The 6,667-nt window shown below is 39.1% G+C and overlaps 1 long non-coding RNA gene across 1 annotated transcript in view; it reads right to left on the bottom strand.

Moving 5' to 3' along the window:
* Positions 1-808: 808 nt before the first annotated feature.
* Positions 809-6,667, bottom strand: part of LOC121928922 — an 11,425-nt gene continuing 5,566 nt past the window's right edge. Inside the window, exons 2-3 of the long non-coding RNA XR_006103597.1 lie at positions 4,215-4,334; positions 809-1,055 (exon numbers count right to left, since the gene is read on the bottom strand). This is a non-coding gene — a long non-coding RNA (uncharacterized LOC121928922). The remainder of the gene's footprint in view (positions 1,056-4,214; positions 4,335-6,667) is intronic.

Raw genomic sequence — 6,667 nt, forward strand, 5'->3', positions numbered from 1 at the left:
CATATTTCTCCCAAAATGGCAGATTCAAGGTAGGTTACAATAATTTTAAAAGATAGAATTAGATCACTGATTTTAAAAAAAGATTTTACTGTTATTAAAACAGCATAATTAAAGCCAGTAAAAACATAAAGCATCTCTTTTACGTGATTGCTTTCTCCACACACGCACACACACTATTCATCAGATCACTTTCTCCACATACACTCTCTTCTCTTACCACTTTCTCTCCTCCACCCTTTCATCTGATTGCTTTCTCCCCTTACTGGCAAGTGAGGAGGAAGAGGGAGGGGATAATCTGATCTACACATTTATCACTGATATCATGGTTGAACATAAAACATGATGCCACTCACCAAGCTTGCTGGGATCAATCAGTCCTGTCCACCAAAAACTCCTCACCAAACTTTCTATGGGTGCCCAGCCACATACAGGATTATCCAGATTTGAGGGGGGGGGGGGGTTGGGGGCAAAAGGGGGGTGGTTTTTTTTTTGTTTTGGTCCCCGAAGATTCCCTACAGATTCAAAACAAATCATCCAGAATATTGTGTAAATTGGTCACAGTGATTAGGAGGTGGGTATGGACTTTTTGTGGACAAACCCAAGTTTGCATGCAGCAGTTCCTTGTCTTTTAAGGATGTGTATTTAAGCCACTCTATACCCATGTATAATTATTACTGGGACTGGGACATAAGTACTTTTTTTTTCTTTGCCACCATTTGTTCTTTTTAAATAAATACAATGTCTTCTGATCAAGAGAGCTTTAATTTTGTTGGAACTTATGGTATTCCACAGATTGTCATGATCTCAATTAATACAAGCAGGGAAAGAAATTTGAAAGAGCGTAACTACAGAGAGAAGGGCACACAGAACTTTAGATGCATTGAGCCTCTTTCAGGTGACTATTAGACTTGTCTATGTTTGTTCATTGCAATAGTCTTTATCATTGCAACAACTGACTTCAGCCTGGATATCCACTCCTGTATGATCCTCTTTGGTATTGCAGGCTTCTCCTCTCTCTGGCCAACAATCTTGTACTGACAGAAACAACTCTCCATCTAGGATGAGAAAGAACAAAAGGAGGAAAATAAAATAAAAGACACTTCTGAATATTCTATCTGAAAATCAATTCACATTTAATGCTCAATGTATACTTCAGTTTGGCATCATTGTGTGGTCTTTTATATAAGCTGCTAATATATCTGTTTTACACAGCAGAAGATGAAAATACAGTATTTTAATCAAATGGGTCATTTGACTCATGAGCCATGCAACATGTAGCATGAATCCAACTATTTCTTTTACATTCTATAATGCTTATTTCCATCAGAAGCTGGTGTCCAATATGGCCTCATCCCCACGTACAAATAAAACGGTTTGCAATCCGAATTGATGGATCGGTTCGACAGCGAAGCATGGTTCCCACTACATTTGCCCCGATCGCATTTTTTCTCTGTAACATAACCCACTTATGGTTCACATTCACAAATGAATCGATTCAAAATGGACCTGCTTCAGCTGGCCAAAGGGCAAATTTAAATAAATTCCGATCCACATTTGGTTCACACTTGCGTGGAATCAATTTATTGAAAAAGACACGGAAAGCATCAGTGTCAAAAAGACACAGGTTAAATGGGGTCTAGCGCATGGCTCCCCTCTCATAATCGCTCCAGTGGTTCAGATTAAGTGGGAACCAGGGTTGTTGAATGTGGTTCAAACCGATTTGCAAAAAGGTTTAAAAAGTAGTGGGAATAAGGCCAATATTAGTGGATATGCATCGAAAGATCTGTGTGCCCTTCCCTCTGTAGTTGTGCTCTTTCTAATTTCTTTCCCTGCTTGTATTAATTGAGATCATAACAATCTGTGGAATACCATGAGTTCCCCCAAAATTAAAGCTCTCTTGATCAGAAGACATTGGCGGGTTACAGACCGCCATTAGGGACGTCCTGAGGACGTCCCAGTTTGAAAAAGGGGCGTCTCTTCCAGACGCCCCTAACCCTATCACGGACAGAGTCCGTGACAAATGGCGGCGGCCGTTCCACATGGCCGCCGCCATATTGACATAGCGGACGCTGTGCGTCTGCACGTCATGCCCTGTAAGTGACACCACGAGTGCGCGACTAGCGCCTCGCGGCGTCTCTTCCAGGGCCCAGGAAGGAGCGCGATTTCCGCGCTCCTTCCTCGGAGCATCCGGGAGCCGTGCGGATATAAATACCATAAATAAATAAAATAAATAAATAAAAATGTAAGGTACTGCACTTAGGGTAGAAAAATGAAATGCACAGATATAGGATGGGGGACACTGGGCTGAACGAGACTATGTGTGAAAGGGATCTAGGAGTCCAAGTAGACCACAAGTTGAACATGAGTCAACAGTGTGATGCGGCAGCTAAGAAGGCCAAAGCAATTTTAGGCTGCATCAATAGAAGTATAGTGTCTACATCAAGGGAAGCAATAGTGCCACTCTAGTCTGCTTTGGTCAGGCCCCACCTAAAATATTGTGTCCAGTTCTGGGCACCACAGTTCAAAAAGGATTTGAGAAACTGGAGCGTGGGCAAAGGAGGGTGACTAAAATGGTGAAGGGTCTGGAAACCATGCCCTATGAAGAATGACTTAGGGAGCTGGGGATGTTTAACCTGGTGAAGCAAAGGTAATGTGGTGATATGATAGCTCTGTTTTGATACTTGAAGTGATGTCATATTGAGGAAGGAGCAAGCTTGTTTTCTGCTGCTCCAGAGACTAGGACCTGGAGCAAGGGATGCAAGCTACAGGAAAAGATATTCCAGCTCAACATTAGGAAGAACTTCTTGACAGAAAGGGCTATTCAACAGTGGAACACACTCCTTCCTCAGAGTGTAGTGGAGTCTCCTTCCTTAGAGGTCTTTAAACAGAGGCTGGATGGGCATCTGTCGGGGATGCTTTGATTTGGATTTCCTGCATGGCAGGGGGTTGGACTGGGTGGCCCCGTGGTCTCTTCCAACTCTACGATTCTATAATTCTATGATTTTTATGAACCTACTAATCATTTGATGATATAATAGATTCATATAATAGCATAATATGAGTTGGAAAGGGCCACAGAAACCACCTAGTCCAACTCCCTGCTATTCAGAACTCCTGAAAGTTGCTCATCCAACCTCTGTTCAAAGACTTCTAAAGAAGCAGAGTTCAGCCCCCTCTGAGACCATCTTTTCCAACAGTTTTTTCACTAAATATATTCTTTCTAATATTTAGATGGTTTTTCCTGTCTTGTAATGTGAATGCATTAGTTCATGTCCTAATCTCTGGAGCAGTAGAAAATAATTTCTTTCTGCCTTCTGCATAACATCCCTTCAGATACAGTACTTAAAGATGATTCTCATATAATCGCTCAGTCTTCTCTTCTGTAAGCTGAACATACCCACTCTCTAAGTAGTTTTTCATAAGGTTTGGTTTCCACAGCTTTCCTCACCATGGTCAGCCTTTTCTGGACACATTCCAGTTTGTCAGTTGTTGTTGTTGTTAATAGCAATCAAGTTGAGTTCAGCTTCTGGCAACCTTAAGAATAAGAGATTGGCAAGTCACCCTTTCACCAACAGTCTTGCTCAGGTCTTGCAAACTGAGGGCTGCGGCTCCTGTAACTGAGTCTATCCACTTATAATGTGCATCCTTCCTCTTTTCGTACTGTCTTCTACCTTGCCAAGTGTCATTGTCTTTTCTAGTGAGGCATATTTTCTCATTATATGTCCAAAGTGTAAATATCTTTCTGTAACTGTAGCAGTACTTTCCAAGATATATTAACAATTTCATCTTGCCCACAGAATCCTAGTCTGCTGCTGCCTCATCAAGATATGGAAGTGATTCTTGAAAACCATCACATAAGAACACAGGTTCCACAAGGCTTTTGTCCCCAGGATGCATGTCCATCATCTGATTCAGCCTAGCTACATACAGAGAGTTCATCATCCAGAAAATTGGTCACCAAATGACAAATTTGACACAGCAACTGTGCTCATAAGAACCATGTGGAATACTTGTGATCTATATTGGTAGAAGGGCTACCTGTACCAATAAAATCACAAGTCTTCAAGGTATCCAACCTATTGCCACCTTGTGCCATTAAACTAAATGAAAAAGGAGTTTATAGACGAGAAGTGAGGCTTGTGGGCGCAATGAGTGCAGGCACATAATGACAGCAAGGCAGGCAAAAATACCAGATTTCAGCAGAGCTATCTTACTTTTATAGGCTTTGACGAAAGCACAGGTTCCTGTTTCAGTGGTGACTTCACAGGTCAAAGGTGGATCACAAGGTTTTGATGGATCTCTGGTCATGCATACTCGACACTGGAGAGCATCTCCTGCAGAAGGAAAACTGTAAATTTTTTATACCAGAATCAACTTAAAATGGACTGTACATGCTTTGCAACCACTTTGCAGGCAATTTGTCATAAATGCAGATGGCTGACTTTTAAAAATCCAAGCTATCCAAGTAAAGTAGAATGTTATCTGTTATTAAATAAAATGGTTGGGAGAAGCTGAGTAAACATAGATGTGCACTTAAAATTCATACCAAGGTTACTTTCCCTCTTCTGCTGCAAGTACTTGAAGGCTTTTCATTGCCTCCATTGGAACATAGAGTTAGAAGTTAAGATTTCTTCAGCTGGGCTCAAACTTTGTTTTTCATTTCTGGTGGCTTTTGATGGACCTTCCTGTTATGTTTCTATTTGCAAATCTTTCAAGATTTTCAGATGCAGATAAAGAGAGGAGACATATTTGTCTGTATGTGGATGGTTGATGAGTGCCACAGAACTTCAATGTGCAGGTCATGATCTGAGAGTACCTTAGTCCTTTCTCACTCCAAAGGTGTTTCTGAGGCACTGGTGACTGGAACAGTGGGAAATAACATCCACAGCATCCTCCTAGTTGTGAGGTGTCTTGTGACAAGCAGTTGTGGCAGGACCCTGGGGGTCTCTCCAGATACCTGCTTTTCCTGCACAAACACCATGCATTGTACAGAAAAGGAGAACTTATTAGCAAACCTTATGTATATCGAAGCATATAAAAATGACTAGCACATCATACACACAGAGATTAGCCTCCTAGATTTCTCTGTCTGCAACTTGTCAGGCTTAATTCGCTGTAAAGGTACTATCATGTCTCAAAATTTCATGGACATATCTCAAATAGCACCTGCACATTAGGACACGCATGCACACACAGATGTATCTTTTAAAACTTTCAATGCAAATAGCTAAGAGATTCAAAAATTCAGCTTTCAGATTTAATCCAAGCCTGGGTCAAAACAGAGATTGGAATGTCAGAAAATTCATTTGTACATGTGAAACCATTAGAAGCTGGGAAGCAAAATGATTGTCATTATCAAGTATCATTAAAATAATTTTATTTGTATAAGTATGTCTTATATGTATTTTTCTTTTTCTTGTTCTTTTTTTTCTCTCTGTAATGTTATTGGTTGTCTTTATATGTATTTTTATGTAAATTCAATAATAAATAAATAAATAAATAAACAAATAAATGTATTTTCTATGCTCATGTTTATTAATTTGTTACATATCTTTGTGTGTGTGTTTTTCCAAAGCATATGCCATAAGATTTACAGAGAATAGCACAGAGAGTGTTAACTCTGACCTCTAGAGGACAGTATTGTTATTAATTCTTTCAAAAATGCTTCTTTCATTCTTCCAAAGTTGCCTTTCCTCAATTTGAAGATAAACTACAAAACTCACAGTATGATGGGGATGATGAGTGACCATCCAACAAGCAGAGAAACTTTCAAGTTGGGAAAGGCTGCCCTAAATCTTGGGAGCTTGTTCACCAACCCGTTTTATTTTTAAGCCACCTGTCTCTAAAACAGCAGGCTGGATGCCAAGGCTGATTTATAACTACAATCAGTCTCTGCATCCGCAGATTATTTATCCACAGATTCAACCACTCACAGCTTGAAAATATTCAAAAAATATAAGGAAATATTGATTTTGCCATTTTATATAAGGAACACCATTTTACTCTTCCACTGAATATCATGGGACTTGAGCATCCATGGATTTTGGTATCCCTGGGGGAAGGAGGGTCCTGAAACCAAACTCCAGTTGACATCAAGGGCCCACTGTATACAATGAAAAAACTTTACAGGGCAGAGAAAAAGAAATTTCCACACAAAACCAACAAAACCAGCATATTTTCACATCCTTAGTACAGATGAGTAGAAATTTCATTTCACTTATTTTTGACAGTGAAGTATCAAAATCCACTAATTGCTTCATAAAGAGAATGGAAAGAACTCTAAATTAATAATAATAATAATAATTTGTTTTATTTATATACCACTATTCCAAAGATCATAGTGGTGAACAGCAAGTAAGCTAATTAGCAAGTAAGACTCTCTCTTATTTAGAATGACCACAATAATGTTAGAACAGTGGGAGAAAATCTGGAAAGTTAAAATTAAGTACACAGTTAATGTTGAAATAAGGGAGAATCTCTATAAAATCCATGTATAGGTGGTATTTAACACCTGAGAAAAATCTCTAAAATTTATAATGGAAATAAAGGACTGTGTTGGAAATGTTGATCAGAATTAGGAACATATATGCACACTTGGTGGAATTGTGAAAAAGCAAATAATAATAATAATAATAATAATAATAATAATAATAATAATAATAATAAT

The sequence above is a fragment of the Sceloporus undulatus genome, chromosome 1 (assembly GCF_019175285.1).
Source record: "Sceloporus undulatus isolate JIND9_A2432 ecotype Alabama chromosome 1, SceUnd_v1.1, whole genome shotgun sequence".
NCBI classification, from domain to species: Eukaryota; Metazoa; Chordata; class Lepidosauria; order Squamata; family Phrynosomatidae; genus Sceloporus; species Sceloporus undulatus.